General features: G+C 32.0%; 1 long non-coding RNA gene and 3 pseudogenes across 2 annotated transcripts; 1 reads left to right on the forward strand and 3 right to left on the reverse strand.

Moving 5' to 3' along the window:
- Positions 1–633: 633 nt before the first annotated feature.
- Positions 634–4,577, reverse strand: LOC149520120 (uncharacterized). The gene is made up of 4 exons (XR_016331763.1): positions 4,161–4,577; positions 1,537–4,057; positions 1,115–1,205; positions 634–917 (listed from the first exon to the last, which is right to left on the reverse strand). It is a non-coding gene; the product is annotated as an uncharacterized LOC149520120 (long non-coding RNA).
- A 4-nt stretch (positions 4,578–4,581) lies between these two features.
- Positions 4,582–5,466, reverse strand: LOC149520121 (uncharacterized; annotated as a pseudogene).
- A 3,185-nt stretch (positions 5,467–8,651) lies between these two features.
- LOC111317393 (pentatricopeptide repeat-containing protein At1g59720, chloroplastic/mitochondrial pseudogene) lies at positions 8,652–11,022 on the forward strand (annotated as a pseudogene).
- A 1,477-nt stretch (positions 11,023–12,499) lies between these two features.
- Positions 12,500–15,375, reverse strand: LOC111317394 (uncharacterized; annotated as a pseudogene). Its single transcript, XR_016327235.1, has 3 exons — positions 14,521–15,375; positions 13,973–14,263; positions 12,500–12,987 (listed from the first exon to the last, which is right to left on the reverse strand). The product of XR_016327235.1 is annotated as an uncharacterized LOC111317394 (transcript).
- Positions 15,376–16,492: the final 1,117 nt, after the last annotated feature.

Raw genomic sequence — 16,492 nt, forward strand, 5'->3', positions numbered from 1 at the left:
CTTTATCACATGCAACACAAGCTGGTTGGATGAGAATATGATTAAATATGTTTATGATATTGTTGGTCTACAATTCTTTTAGTATTTGCTTGTTGCTTCTATGTTGGAATACTAAAATAATAATGATTTTTTTTCATATCATATTGTTCTTTTAAATGCATTAACTAAATCACCTTCATACCAAGATAAAGGTAAGACATGAGCCCTTTGATCCCACCACACTTGGCCACTGATCAATCACCTTTCTTACCTTGACTTATGCTGCAAACCACCACGTAGACAAATTATCAGCTACTTGACTCCAAATATAAATGCACTTCATAAAATAGTTAAATAAAACTTTTATAAAAGTCTTTCCATAACCCGATTTTAGGTCCATTTCAGGGGCAATTCCAATAAATGTCGATTCAAGTTTTGATTTTCGAGGGCTCGAAGGGATAAAAGTAGTATACTGACAATCATTGAAAATGGGCTCAGACAGTCATGCTCATAATTTTGCTCAACGTGGAATGGATTCCATATAGCATTTGTAACAAAACAAAAGCTAATACTTCAGAAATTTAAAGAAAATACATTTTTAGCTTCGAAAGCCAAAGCAACAAAAATTTTCCTATACAATGGTAACCAAAAAAAGTTCCCGTAAAGCCAAAATTGAGAGGCAAAGAGGAGAAAAGCAACCTACTTTTAAGATCAGAATGGTGTTTGAATCGGAGACGATCATGGCGAGGTGGATGTCAAGGCTGGTATTAATGAAAATAATATTGTAGACAGTGGAACCACCAAAACCGGAGGTAGAATCTGGCATTTCCATTTCCTTTTAAACTTTGCGGCGACTCAGAACTCAAAAAAAGGTTTCAAAGCTCCCAAGAATGATGTCAGCAAACTAACTGGTTAACAATCCCGTTGTATTGCATTTCCTGCAAAAGACAGTTTCAGTTCTATCAGGAATTGATTACAATTTTGATTGGATATTTCACAAAAATTGGAATTTACACAGTTCAAAGGGATTGGGTGGTGGGTCATTTTCATGCATGAACGAATCCCATATCTCCATAAAAGCATAGATATTTTTTACCTTCCCATCCTACGACTTACAAACTTAAGCATATTTTACCTTGATTAACAGCAACAACCTCCTTATTGCTTAGCGATTCAAATGTCACATTATCCATCGACCTAACATCGCATCCAATCAACAGTGGAGCCTGCAAAATGGCATACACAAAAAGGAAATATGAATGTCAATCATAATACATAGTGTGGGCATAAGTGTATGGAAGTTTGGAATAGTGTACTTTAGCTAATGCCCATATGCTGAAATGGCATCGATATTCTCCTGTTATCATGCCACCATTTCCTACTTCAAGCATGTCGAGATCTAATTCAAAGCATTTAATTTTTTGGCAAAATCAGAAAAATATCATTTCACTGTTTTCAGAATTGATCAGTCCAAGCAGTTAGGTGATATAATTAACTAATATTGTAAACTTGTAATAGTTCATTGTTTATGAAAGTTCTTACAGTCATAGTTCATACCATTCCCAGCTCCAGATGGTGCAAAATCTTAAAAAACCTATAGTAAAATATTGCAATTGTCCGAAGATTAGCATACCTCTCCCATTTACTTTAGAAAACACTTTGTAAAATAATGCGAAACATTATGTAGCATAAAGAAACTATCAAATTAAACATCAACCTCATAAAAATATTTAACTAAGGTGCAAGTATTGAAACATACAAAATAACAAAAGCTGTAATATGAATTGATTTAATAAAAGCCAAGAAGTATAAATCAAAACAGACCAAACAACTTTAGTCTAATAGCTAACCTTAGCACCACTCCACAAAAATAAAATATAACATAGAAGGGTATATAGCCCAGCTATGTTCAATGTAGAAATGTCCTGCATAATTAAAAAGGAGTCCTAAAACAAATTATGTACAGCATATACTTTCTTCACAGTGGCAGGAATCTAGACACAGAACAGTTTATCCAAATTATTGGTTTTTCTTATGAATGAAACTTGTTAAGTAACTATTTAACAACTCATTTGATCCATGCCAACTATTCCACAGAGAAGAACATGGTACAACACAGATACCAGCCTTAAACAATTAATATAAACACTGAAACTAAAATTATAGCTAGCCAATGGACCAAGAGATTCAAACGGCTAGTTCAAATCAGATATAAAACCAAAGACCGAGCATTTATAGCGGACATCATGTATTTGAGTAGCAACTTAAATGTCAGAGGAGCAGACTCCTCAAAGTCACATAGCAAAAGTAATTATACTATCAAAACATATATTAAATTATTCATTCTTGTCCTAGCGAATAACAAACAAAGTTTTTATATTACTAATTAGACTCAAATCCAAACCTTTAAACATGTTTGTATATATGAAACTTTGATGAACAAATTATTACTAAAAAAAAAAAGCATTTCCTTTTAAGTACTCTCTTTTTTTTTTTTTTTTTTTATCAAAATAAAGACTTTGATGGGTCCATTGAAGAAGTGGGGAGGAAGTTGTAAAGCGGATTTATCATAACTATGTTTCAAAGCTGACAGTTTATGCAATGAGTTTGTTTTAATCATCTTAAATCTTTGGTAAATGGAAAGTTTTTGACCCATTTTCTTTGAATTAAAGAGAACATATCATTGTTGATTTTAAAAGCAAGCTCTGACTCTAGCCACTGATAAAGAGTTTTGTGGTCCTTTTATGCTCTCTGCTTCGGCCTGAACTTGTGAGAGAACAAAAAAAAAAACAAAATTTAATGGCAGAGAGAAAGAGAAACTCAGAAACAGAGTAGGCAGGGCATTTATGTTGGTGAAATTCTTGGAAAAATATTAGCTAAATACTGTTTAAACTATAATTGTATTACATAATCTATATTCTGAGAGACATTTACTTACCATAAATCATATTTGTAAAATAAATTATTCTAAATCCACCTTCAAGCTCTTATAATGGTAAATGCTCAGTGAACCTCATGAATGGTAAGAAATTATTGATTTTTTTTTTTAAATCGCAATTGATTGCCACATTGAAATTTAAAATTTAGATTTATTAATATTATTTTTAAAAAATAATTATATAAATAAATTAAATTAAATCTTAAATTCAAAAAATTACTAATTTCACCTATTATTATTACATGCATCGCTTTTTTTCAGAATTACATGTGTAATGTGCATAATTCAACAGCTTTTGTTAAAAAAATGGCAAATTAAGTGATCCCAAGATTCACATCAGTCAACAATCTTTCATTGAACTTATTCATAACATCTTTCATTCCACAAAAGCTAGATAGGGAGGAGGGGAAATAAAAATAATAACTGCTTCTCAAAGGTTCCGCTGTCAGTTATGTCACCTCCTCCTATAGCAGACTTCAATTCCTCGTTCCCACAGGACATGAAAGTAGTGGCTCAAAATTTTTGGTGGATAAAAAATGACATAAGCACAGAAGAAAATCTAAGGTTGCTAACATCAGACCACCTTTCCTGTGTAAAGCTGGTCTGCCAATCTGGAAATGAATTTATATCAGGAGCCATGGCACCAGGAACTCCTCGGTCAATAGATCCAAATTTATGCTCTCCCTATAATAAAATTTGCCAATATTATGTGTAATAGATGTCGCTAAAGAAACAAAAAAAGCCGCTCCCTGAAAAGTAAGGGACTCAGATTAGAATTGTCTTCCATCCACCCTAGAACTCTGAAAGAAGGGCAACATACTGTGCCATAGCCACCTCTGGATTCATGTTTCCCAGTCTTTGCCAAGCATTCTTTGCACAATGCAAGCAGTGCCATCCATCACTCATACATAGCAGCCATTAACCCCGTTATACAACTAAAATTGTGAAAAAAAAAAGAAGAAAGAAGAAGTTCCCAGATTACCTAAGCAAGAACCAAAATTGTGAAGAAGTTCAAATATTATGAGTGCAAAAGGAGCCAATATGTTATCTGTTGCAGATGACTGGCTATGTGGCTACCATCTTCCATAAAAGAAGAATCAAAATCACTCATGATATCCAATTTGCTACCTGGTACGCTAACTGCCAAAGCATTTAAGTTGGAAAATCAAGATCATAAACCAAAACCCATATTAAAACAAAAAAGAATCAGACTATAACGGAATATTTGATGTGGCCTTACAACCTGCTATAGATATGTAGTATGGAGGGAGCTCTCCAAGTGCAGTTCCAATACCCATAAGATGGCTTTAGATTGAAAAGATTAGAACGAAAACCTATACGAATTAGAAAGTAGACCTGGTTCTTATGGGGTATGAGCTCTAGATATGAAGTATGGAGAACCTAGTTCTTCACGAAAATCAAACACAACAACCAGAGATATGAAAATAGGGAAAAGAAAAACACACCAAGCAAGCAATCAGAGAATAAAAGAAAACAAATTTATCTAAAGCATGAAAGCTCAGAATCAAGAAATCAAAAGGTAAAACTAGTAAGTTATAACATAAGACAAAATTAAATGTAAAATGTAAAAGACAACATCGACCCATGTATACAGCATTGACTTTTTAAAGTATTTTCAAGAAAAATTAATAAAAAAACAAATTACCAGGAATTTCCTGTCGCGGTGAAGGAAAGGCCATCGTGTAACAAAGAATAGAACGACCTAACATGGAAACCGTGCAAACAATCCCAGCAACGTAAAGTACCATGAGCAAACCAAGAACCTAAGGCATCAACATGAACCCTATAAAAAAAGTAACTGATCCACACAGCATCAACGAAACCCGTATCCCTAACATTAGCCAAGCGAATCCCCTGCGACATCGTCGTAGTCGTCATCGATGTCGGTGGGGGATGAGGCCTCCTCGTCGGCAATGGAGGTTGTTCGATGAAAGGCATCAGTGTCGGCGACAATTGTAGAAGATTCAGAACCAGCGTTGACAGCTTGTAGAAAACCGTTGATTGCTAAATCTGAAGTTAATGACTTTGTTGTTGTCTTCTTATCATTTTTTTTTATCTGAGACAAAATTCGATTGAAAATTCAAAGATGAAAAATTTCTAAACCCTATAATCCGAAGAAAAAATTAGGACTTTTATTCTCAAGCTCCATCATTTGCTGTTGTTTCAAGCTCTCGATCCTCTTTTTTACCCAAAAACTTTTAGACCTAAATATTGAAATCAAAAGAACAAAAAATTTGAAAGAGTTAGATGAAGATTAAATAAAAAATAAAATAAAATAAGAAATTTAAAATACAATCTATAATAAGTGAAAAAATTAAAAAGAGAACACAAAGAAAGAATTAGAAAGAAAACGCAAAGAGAGAAATAGCCGGGAAAGAAAGACTGCAAAGTTGTTTGCTTGGAAAGTTTCTTCCATTCCTCTGAAGGTTGTTACCATTTTTTGATTCCCCAATTTATCCTTATAGTTTTTCTTATGACATTAAATACGTGTCTGTGAAAATTAAAAGAGGAAACGCAGTCAGGGGACTATTTTTATAATATATGATAGATATTAATTTTTAATTAGTTGGATGTAGACTGTAATTAGATATTGAATAATGATAATGAATAGAGTGATTAATGAATTAAGAAAAATATATTTAAAACTTTTTTTGGAAATGTTTAGAGAAAATTAACCTTCAAATTTTTTTAATTTTTAATTTTAAGTATGTTTACGAGTTCAAATTTCAATTTTACTCATAAATTGAAATTTTATAAACTCGCTTAAATAAAAATCTAAGAGTGCTTGAACGGTGAAGGTTATAAACTAATTTTATTATTAATAAGAAAGTAATGTATTATAAAGATAATTTTGCAATAAAAAATTATAAAACATTTTGTTACAATAAATAAAATTATAATTACAATAAAATTTCTCAATCACAAGTTAAATTTTAATCAAATTTTGACCCAAGCAGTTTGAATTGTTCACAAAGAGCCCCTTCTAGCTAGGGTCGGCAGCTTAATCTAATCCCGATGGATTTTGACTTGACCCGATCTCATAAGTTGTGTTTTTATTTTTTTGAAAAAAGGGTTTCTAGTTGAATAATGTTAAAAAAAATCGAGATCAAATTGGATTCAAATTTTAAGCAAACTCGACCTGATTCGATATTATATAAAAATTATTTATTTAATTATATATTTATATATTTATATTTTAAAAAATAATATTTTATGAATTTCGAATCGAATTGAATCAATTATGATTTATACAATATTGAATTGAATTAAGTTTGAATATGAAAAAAAAAAAAAAAAGCTTCAGGTTGAGTCAGGTTTGGAGCAAGCAAAAACCCTACCCTGCCTTGACTAGTTGCCATTCCTGCCTCTAGCGAAAAAAAAAAAAAAAAAAACAAAAGTATAGTTCAATAAGAAGGTCTCTTTACAATATCTTTTTGTTGAATCAAATGGGCACTTAATCCATGAAGAGATATCCAGTATTTTCTGACAATGACACAAATATAAAAGCCAATATAAACATGTCCAAATTGAAGATTGAACTGTCAAAATCAAAACCCACCACTCAAATTATAAAATGAGGAAAACATGCGTTATAGTATAATAAAGATGTAAATAAATGTAGTAGAATATCCTTGGACACAAAGTTGACATTAGATGTCCTATTTAATTATGAATCATAAACCCATTGGTCATAACCAGGGTTTTAAATTGCAATCGCGGACATGTTTTTAGTTGCGTTATATTTATTAGGGTTGTAAATATAATGAATATCATCGTGGTCAGTTATCGTAGTCATGAATTTTTTTTTTTTTTTAAATTGCACAACTTGTTATAAAACATTGTAATTATAATTATAATTATAAAAATTTTTTCATGATTTTTAAAGTAATTAATGACACTTTATCTTATTTTATTTATATAAAAAATTATTTATAATTTTGTTGATATTATAGTAAAATATTCACATTTAGAAATTTAACAACATACAAATATTAAAACAATAAAATCATTAATAAAATCCCAATAAAAATAGAAATAAAAAATTAAATTAATATATTAATCATTTAATATTTTATTTTTTATCTAAATTATAATATAATATACCTCTCAAATTTACATTAAACTCTTTGATATCAAATTTTTCAGTCAAAATTAATTCTAAAAATTTTTTAATTTTAACTAATTATTTTTCCCAAAATTTTACCCATAAATTTATTATTAAAAAAATAATTTTTGTTTGGTCAAGAATTGACCGAACTTAATGCCCACCAAACTCTCACTACATTCAAATATTTAGGTATCCTGATAAGTGCTAATCCCAGAAAGATTGCAATTTTGATCCTAATCATAAACAAGGTGCAATCTAAGCTTACGATGTGAAAATGAAAATATTTGTCTTTTGGAGGAAGAGTGACTTTAATCCACTTGATTTTGTCGAGCCTGCTAATTTATTACATATTAGTGTTTAAAGCCTCAACAAAAGTACTCAAAAAAATCGACCGAATATCTTTCAAATCTTTCCACTCAAACTTCTTTTATTTTTTTCTCAAACCCTTGTTTTCTACCATTTTCACAAATCATCCACCAGCCATGGCAACCAATCAGCATCTAAGTTTCCATCCTTATCCAACTTTCTATCTAATGACTCATCTAATTTCTTCTTCAAGCTTCCACCCTCATCCAACTTTTCACTCAATGACTCATTTGATATCTTCTTTGATCCAACCAACACAGTCCCAAACCCATGCCCACAGAGTGCTCATAGATGGGTTTTTAAAATTTTAAAGTTTCAAACAAAATTTCTTTAAAATCTAAATTTTTCTAAGTCTTACACAACACAAATTTGCAGACATTTAAACAGAGAAGAAAAGGTAAATTTAAGCGATTTGTTATTACTTGATTTCAATAAAATTTTCTTGATTTTTGATTGAACCTTTTTTTTACTAAGTCATTATAAATCTAGAATTTCTTTTTTGTGTTTAAGGCTTTTATTTTGTTAAAATTTAAAAATTTAATGCTTGATGATTAAAAAATATTCTTTATGGAAAAAAAAATGAAAATAACGTCAATTGCATCTCGCTATTGTCACTATTAGCCGCAATGGCCTTTTTTGGGGTCGTAATAAACTGCTAAAATGTGAATTTTCTTCACATCTAATATCGATTGAATAACAATAGCGGTGAGTACCGATTCCGCTAAATAGCGGCTGCTATACCACTATTATAGTGGCCATTATTTGAATCTATAGTCATAACCACATAATGTTCATATGAGTTCTTTTTAGTCATAAATTTTGAAAATTGGTCACGTAACAATATATTACTATTTGGCAATGACATTTCGACATTTTAAATATTAAGTTTAGAAAGAACATTTTAAAAATAGTAATAGATTAAGTTAAATCGAGTTAAATTCGATTGATTCTTTAAAGTTTTATTTAATAAATTATTCAAAATGATATTGAAATATTAAACATTATTTTTATATTAACACTTTAAAACTTTTAAGTATATTTTATAATTAATTTAAATAAAAATTTATATTCATTAATAAATTAATATTCGGACTATATTTGGACTTATATATATATATGTATATATATAAAACTTGTGAACTTCATTTTCTTCGACATTCAATATTATCAGTCAATCAAGCCTTGCACATGGGGCAGCCCATAGGGCCAACGAATTGATTGGGTTATCACCATGGCTGACATGGATCAACTCCAGCTTAGCAAGCCCAACATATGAAATATAACCATTCGACCATTCACCAATCTTTGTGCCGGTCTTCGTTTAAAACAACCATTCAAATGTTAGTATCCAACCGAACTCACCTGTTCTAACACCAAACCATGGCGCTAGCAATCGCGCCAGGCCCACTCCTCAACTTCTTCCTTCTAAATCCATCGACATCCAAAACGGCCCTTCATCCGACCACCACTGCCACTTCCTCTTCTCTTCGAAACAATGTCCGGACATGTCTCAGCTCAAACAAATACACGCCCAAACCCTCCGTTCCACCTTACCTCACCACCCGAAAACCTTACTTTATACTCTCAAATCCCCCATCTCTCTTCCTTGACTTCAGCTACGCTCTTCAACTTTTCTATCGAATTGAAAATCCCAATTCCTTTATGTGGAACACTAAGAGCTTGTGCCCGTAACGTTAACAACAAAGAACAAGCCGTAAGACTTTATTTGGAGATGCTAAAGCAAGCTCTGGTTTTTCCTGACAAGCATACTTTTCCATTTGTTTTGAAAGGTTACGCTTACTTTTTTGCTTTGTCTGAAGGGAAACAAGTTCATGCCCATGCTTTGAAACATAGGTTTGATACCAATGTATAAGTAAATAACAGTTGGGTTAATCTCTATGCACGTTGCGGGTGTTTGGACTTAACTGAAAAATTGTTTGTTAAAATGTCTGCAAGAAGCTTGGTTTCTTGGAGTGTTTTGTTTGAAGGTTTTTATCTTCAGTTTGGTAAGTTTAATAATCCTTTAAACATGTTCCGTGAAATGCGGAACACGTTTGATCCTGATGGGTATACACTACAAAGTTTTATAAGTAATTGTGCTGGTTTTGGGGCTTTGTCTTTGGGCACGTGGGCTCACGCTTATATGTTTTAAAAGTGTGATTTTGATTTCTCAAGTGATGTTTTTTTTATCAACACTTCTTTGGTGGATATGTATTGCAAAAGTGGGTCTTCAAAATTAGCTGCTCAGGGTTTTGAGGGGATGCCAAAGCGGGATTTAACTTCATGGAATTATATGATCCTAGGATTTGCAATGCACGGCCAACCTGAGGCAGCAATTGGATGTTTCAATAAAATGATTAGGACGGAGAGGGTCAGACTGAAATCTATTACATTTGTTGGTGTTTTGAGTGCTTGTAATCATAAAGGAATGGTTTCTGAGGGTCGTCGGTCTTTTTGTATGATGATTAATGATTACAAGATTAAACCTGTGTTAGAGCATTATGGGTGTTTGGTTAATCTTCTGGCCCGTGCAGGGTTTATTCATGAGGCTCTTGACCTTTTATCAATGACGCCTATGAGACCTGATGCTGTTATCTGGAGACGTCTTCTTGATGCTTGTTCTAAGAAGAATGGAAGTGTTTAGCTAAGTGAAGATTTGGCCAGGCAAGTAGTTGAATCAGAAGGAGACATTGGCAGTGGTGATTATGTGATGTTATCAAGAGTTCACGCATCAGCTAGTAGGTGGGGTGATGTTGGATTGGTAAGGAATTAATGACTGATAATGGCGTAACAAAAGATCCTGGTTGTAGGTCAATTGAGATAGATGGTGTTACAAATGAACTATTCGCTGCTGACACATCTCATCCTCAAACTAAAGAAATATACCAGATGCTAAATGTGATTGATGAAAAACTAGTGTCAGTAGGGTATTCACCTGGCTATTCACAAGCACCTACGATTGACGACCTAGATGAGACTAGACAACATTCTATTATGCTGCACAATAAAAGACTTGCCATTGCTTTGGGCCTTTTGAAGTTGCAACCTGGCATGCCAATACGAATTTTTAAAAATCTTCGGGTATGCAATGACTTTCATGAGGTGACGAAATTGATCTCCAGAATTTTCGATGTTGAGATTATTGTAAGAGACCATGCCAGATTTCATCACTTTAAAGATGGCTCCTTCTCATGCTCGGATTATTGGTGATGATTGTTTGAAGTTTTATAGCAAGAAATATGTAAATTCCAGAAATGTTCATGACATCAATGTTAGTATATCTATTGAAGCTAGGATACAGTTAAGACGGTTGTGTTGTGCTGTTGTAACATGTAACCGAAGTCATGGGCAATTAGCATAATAGGATGCAGTTCTGAGACAGCCACAAGGATAGCAGAGTAATTTTCAGCTAAGAAAATGCATCATACACGCTTTCTCATGTGCCTCCCCCACGTCTAGTTGTAAGTTGTAATGTAACCTCACATATAATAGATCTCATTCCATTTGAATGGCCAGGTTGGTAGCGGGAACGAGGAGATGGTTTATCTGGTTGTAATTTGGCAGTGCCTCAAGGTCAATCTAATGAGTCTAATCTTTATCATTAAGTAAATAGATAGTGGCTTACGACAACCACTTGCATTGATCAATTCTAGCTCTATTGTTTGAACCACTTGGTCCTGATGGTATTGGCGAATCTAGACTTTCCAGTTCCCACTCTAGCCTGACTTGCGTCCAAAGCCGTATATTCAAGTAAAAATCATTTGCAGTTGCACTGCTCTCCTTTAAGTCTCCATTTGGTTTCAACTGCACCTCTGCAGTTGTCAAAAAAGTTTGCGTCCACCGGTGGTAAAGCAGTATTTGGATGTCAAAGCAGTATTACGTTTGGTTGCTTTTTTTTCACTGATGATTTTAGTTCCAGTGAGCAGATGTAGGTTTTCATCTTTTTTTTTTTTTTTTTTATCCTTCATTTTATATTACAAAGACAAAAATATCCTCATTGTTTAACATTTTCATTTTTTATTTAAAAATTATAAAATAAAATTTTAAATTTATTATAATAAATAATTTTATTTATTTTATAATAAATTTATAAATAAATAAAATTTTAATTAATTTTATAAATATTAAATAATTTAAAATTTTTATTAATATAATTTTTAACCCAATGTCTTTAATGGTTTTTTTTTTTTTTCGTTATAGTTCATCTCATTATTACAGTTGTTTTTGCATCAAAATATATATCTCATCATTAATTTTAATCTCATTATTACAATATTATTGTTATTGTAATCAATCTTACTTTCATCATTATTTTTAATCTCATTAAAATTAATCTAACAGTATGTCCAAACAAACTATAAGTCTCCAAAGTTTGCTGACCAGCAGCCTTTTTTTTCTTTTTAAATGAAAATTTACCGTTCTTCGTACTGCTAAACATTCTTCCGGAAGTGTTACATCATTTTACAGCAAGTATTCTTCCAAGATTTTTCTCTCTTTTTTTTTCCCCTGAATCCCAAGATTGTGTTCTTGACAATAGTACATTTTTCTTCTTTGAACAATTAATGAACCATAATCTGTCTTTATCGTTGGTGTAACATTATATTTTCGATTTATTTTCCATAGTAAAATAAATTATAATCTTTATTCTCAAATAGGAGTAATATTTTTTTTTCTCTAAATTAGATATTTCAAACCATATCAATTATGTACATGATTATTTGGCAAAAACTGTCACACTCACATGGCTATTAGATTTTTTTTTTTTTTCAGAACAAATAGATCAGTCTGTCGAGTATAACCGTAACCAAAATAGACAGAACACAATGAGACAGGCCATGCACATACATTTCTCAGTGTAAGCACAATTTCAAATGGAAGAAGAAGGTATTACGGGTCTCTGTTAAACAAAATCAACCTGCATTTTAGATCACGAATCCAATGTGCAATGTAGTTCGTTACCGGTTCAGTCCATTTCTGATCAGCAATTTGATCGGTGATGGTATAGAGAACTCCTTTGAATGACCAGGCCAATCTGCTGCATACGTTTTATGTGCCAATGATAACATAAAAATGTCACATGTTGATATAAAAAAAAGCTCAAAACAACAGCAATAATTTCATTCACTAAGCATACAGCAATTTGCAACAAAATAAGCTCCATAAGAACTTATGGGTGAAAAATAAAAACTGCAAGAAATTGGAGAGAACAAACAACCAGATCCATCTATATCTTGATTATGAAATTAGTTCGGCAGAAACTTTAACAGCAAAAATCAATCAATGAAGTACATAAGGAAGCAAGCATCAAAATTAACATTTTACACATGATAAATTTGTCGGCAGCTTCACAGAATTAACCTCTGGCTTAGCTGGAGCACTACCCTCTACTGGACTTAACCCAACTTTATTGCTGAAAAAATGCAATTGGATGCAGGTGACTCACTGAACACTTTTAGCTAGTATAGGAAGACATGAGTAGAATGTACAAAGAATGTAATTTTCAATCTGTGCTGTCGATGACATTCCTTCGATGTAGCTCACAAATTAATTCCTTGTTTTGCAAAATCTCTTGCCACTGAAACACCCAAAAGAATAAAGTAAAATATAAGCCACATAGATAAGGAGAAACATGTCATAAGAAGCATAAAGGAAAAATAATTTCATAAATTTCCTAATGATGCACCTTACCATCTAGAAATCAGGTAAAATTTCTTAGCTTGGCAGAATCAACACTTAATAGCAATGACAAATATTTTTGTGAAAGTTTCCATTAGTTAATATTTTGTAAACCAAGCCCCTTAAAACATACTCCAAACATCTTCAGCATATCATGATTCTTTGTTTGAGCATTATTTTCCTTAGAAAGAATCTTCTAGCCTCAAGAAACATTCAGTTAAATCAAAGACCCTTGCAGCAAAGGATATATCCAATTGAGGGCAATTCAAACTGAAAGCTAGGTTTAAAATGTCTAGTTTATATAATTGGCTTTCTTAAAATAATTTTCAATACTCAAACATGTACCAAATGTTGAAACCACTCAATTTAGTTTTTGCAGTACGTTAACTTTCTATTTACCAGCCTAATACACCATCATATGGGCAATGATCCCTCTAAATGTTCATTGTCAACAACTCATCGTATAGTCATTTAAACACCCACTGTTAGCTTCATTTAGCAAGGTTAAGTGTATATGAGCAATAAAATCAACCATTTAGTTAACGATGTAGTTCAAATGTTATGGATGTATTTGGACCTACACTGCTAGAATTGCATTTGCAAATGCAAGACATAAGCAACTGTTGTTCATTGCAAGTTGCAATCACCAAACAGAACATGACTAATAGATGATCCAAGAGAGCTAGTTAAGAATTGGAAGCAAAATGGAAATATACATCGATATTATTTGAAGCATAGACTTTATTAAGCTCCCAACTACATGATCAGAAAATTCGACCTCTATAACCAGTGGAAGAGGGGATTTACTATGCATATGCATTAAGCATAAGATTCATTGCAAAGAGTGAATAGAAAAATTAGAGCAACTCAAAGAGAAGTCTCACCTTTTGACGCTAATGGAACTACAACAACATGCATATCTGCACTCTTGGGAGGAGTTGCAAGCGAAGAGAAGGAAGCTTCCCATTCAAAGGACTGCGAGTACAAACCAAAACATCCTCAAGGCCAGTCTCTTCCTTTAATTTGTGAGTCAGTTCATCTACACCATTACCCTTAAAACTAAAAGAGTATCCCACCAATGCCTCATCATCAACCTCCCCACTGTCATCTGCTACATGGTAGTATATTGTCCGACCTTCCGATTTTGGTGGTGAACCCACATAAGAATCAGTTGACTACAAACAAAATAAATTAAATTAAAAAACCCACATTGGAATCACTGGCTATAAATCAAATAATTAAAAACAACCCAATCAATCCACAAGTTAAATTATTCAAAAAAGTATTCAAGAAATATATTTTGCCCTGCTCTAACTCTGACACTAATCGCTATATTACGAGCTAAACTATCATCAATGAGTATCAGATAACGTAATTAAAGATTAAAAAAAAAAAAAGAAAAGAAGTTAAAGACAAATTTAGATCTTCAAACCTCTTCTTTTAAAAAGTGTCCAGATTTGCCTGCAACTGAAGAAGGTGAAGTAGATTCAAATTCCAATGAATCTGCGTGAGGAATAGCGGGGGGAAACGAGGGCTAATGACCATTCCCAGGAGACTCCACTTGAATCTCCACGATATCCACATCCCATAACACCCAATCTTGAGTAGCAGTCCTATTAGGAATATCGTGCGTTATCGAGTTCCTCCAAGGCGGTAACCCTCAATTTGCTCTCAAAAAGTTACCGTACCGAGTCTTGAGCTTAACCTTAGACCCTTCTCTAATGGGTTCCCACTCGACCAATGAGTCAAGCCTTCTAGGCATTGTCTGAGTCACCCTTCGACCAGCCATCCCAAGTAAAAAGGATTGGTTCGAGGCAGTAGGATACCTGTTGTAAGAGCAGATGATATTTTTGTGATCCGGACACGAACTCGATGGTCCATTGGGCGTTTTTGGAGGATCCGTTTCAGTCTTGAGTAACAGATTCTTCGTCATGGTTGCTGCGGAGACGCACCGCTTTGGCGTTGATGAAGAATTCCATTACCGTCAGATATTTATTAGAGTTTACCGGTTGGAAAATGAAGAAGGAAGAGGAATAAGTGAACAAACAAAGCCCTGACTTTTTTTCTTTTTTTCTTATCCAACTTTGTTTTCTCTCCCTCCCTCATAGGAAGGGTAAGTCTTTAAAAATGGGGAATGGGGATATTTTCCTTTTTAATAATGTAGTATGAGGTTTGTGACTGAGTGGTGCGAGGCTGGATCCATGGCAATTGGCAAACGAGGGAGGGGTGCCAGTTAGCGCCAGCCGCTATAGTAAGAAACATGCAAAGACGGCAATTACGTGGCAAATTTCTTTCAATCTTATGTGAGCTGTGGATTGCGCACGTGGGTTTATTTTGGCCATTTCGGATCAAAAGAGAGCTCACTGTTCCTTGTTTTGATCTCTTCTTCTTCTTCTTCTTCTTTTTACAGAAAGCACTAAGTTACTACGTTGAAGCAGTCAATCTTTCAGTGTCTGACGATGATCTGACAGCGGAATATTTCTTGCTAAAATAATAAAAAATCTTTCATTTTATTATTTTATTTAAATAAAATTTTTTTATTTTTTTATTGACGTAAAATTTTAATTTTTATATAAATAAATTTTTTATTTTTAATTTATAATTGAATAAACTTTTAACTAGTTTCTCGCGACCATAAATACTTAAAGTAAAACATTTATTCAAATAAAGAATCACTTTTTACATTATTAAAGAACACTGAAAAAAATTATAGTAGTTAGTTTAAAATAAGAATTTATTTATATATAAATTAAAATGTAAAAATTTATTTGAATATAATAAAAGTATAATGATTTATCTAAATAAAATGATATAATTTAAGAATTTTTTTAATATTTTAATCAATATTTATTCTATAAAGATAAAATAGTTGTGAATAAAGATCGTAAAATAATTAATACTCGATAAATTTTGATCCATCTTAATTCAATAACATCAAATTCTTTTTAAGTTGGAGATTAGGTAGAGTTTTTTTTTTTTATGGTTAGGTTTGGGTCGAAAGCATATTTTAGGTGGCACGATGCCAATCTTACCCATATATAAATAAATATATTTTTTTACTATTTATTTAATTATATATATGTATTATATTAATAAAATTATTATTTAATATTTTAATTTAAGAATTAATTTAATAAAAATATAATATTTATGTATAATTATATAAGATATAATTCATATTAAAAGTAATATTTTATGGATGTTATCATAAATTTAAGCATGATATAGATGAGCATAATATAGATATTTTATATATCTCTTTAATGATAATTTTAAGTATGATATATGTGAGCTTAACATAACTTTTAATAATATAAAATCATGTGTTTAAACATAATGTTTAAAGGTATAAGGTCAAAGAAGCTTTGAGAATGATGAAAATAAAAAAAGTTATAGGATCATAT

The sequence above is a fragment of the Durio zibethinus genome, chromosome 2 (genome assembly GCF_047325235.1).
Source record: "Durio zibethinus cultivar Kanyao isolate XHJ-2024 chromosome 2, ASM4732523v1, whole genome shotgun sequence".
NCBI classification, from domain to species: Eukaryota; Viridiplantae; Streptophyta; class Magnoliopsida; order Malvales; family Malvaceae; genus Durio; species Durio zibethinus.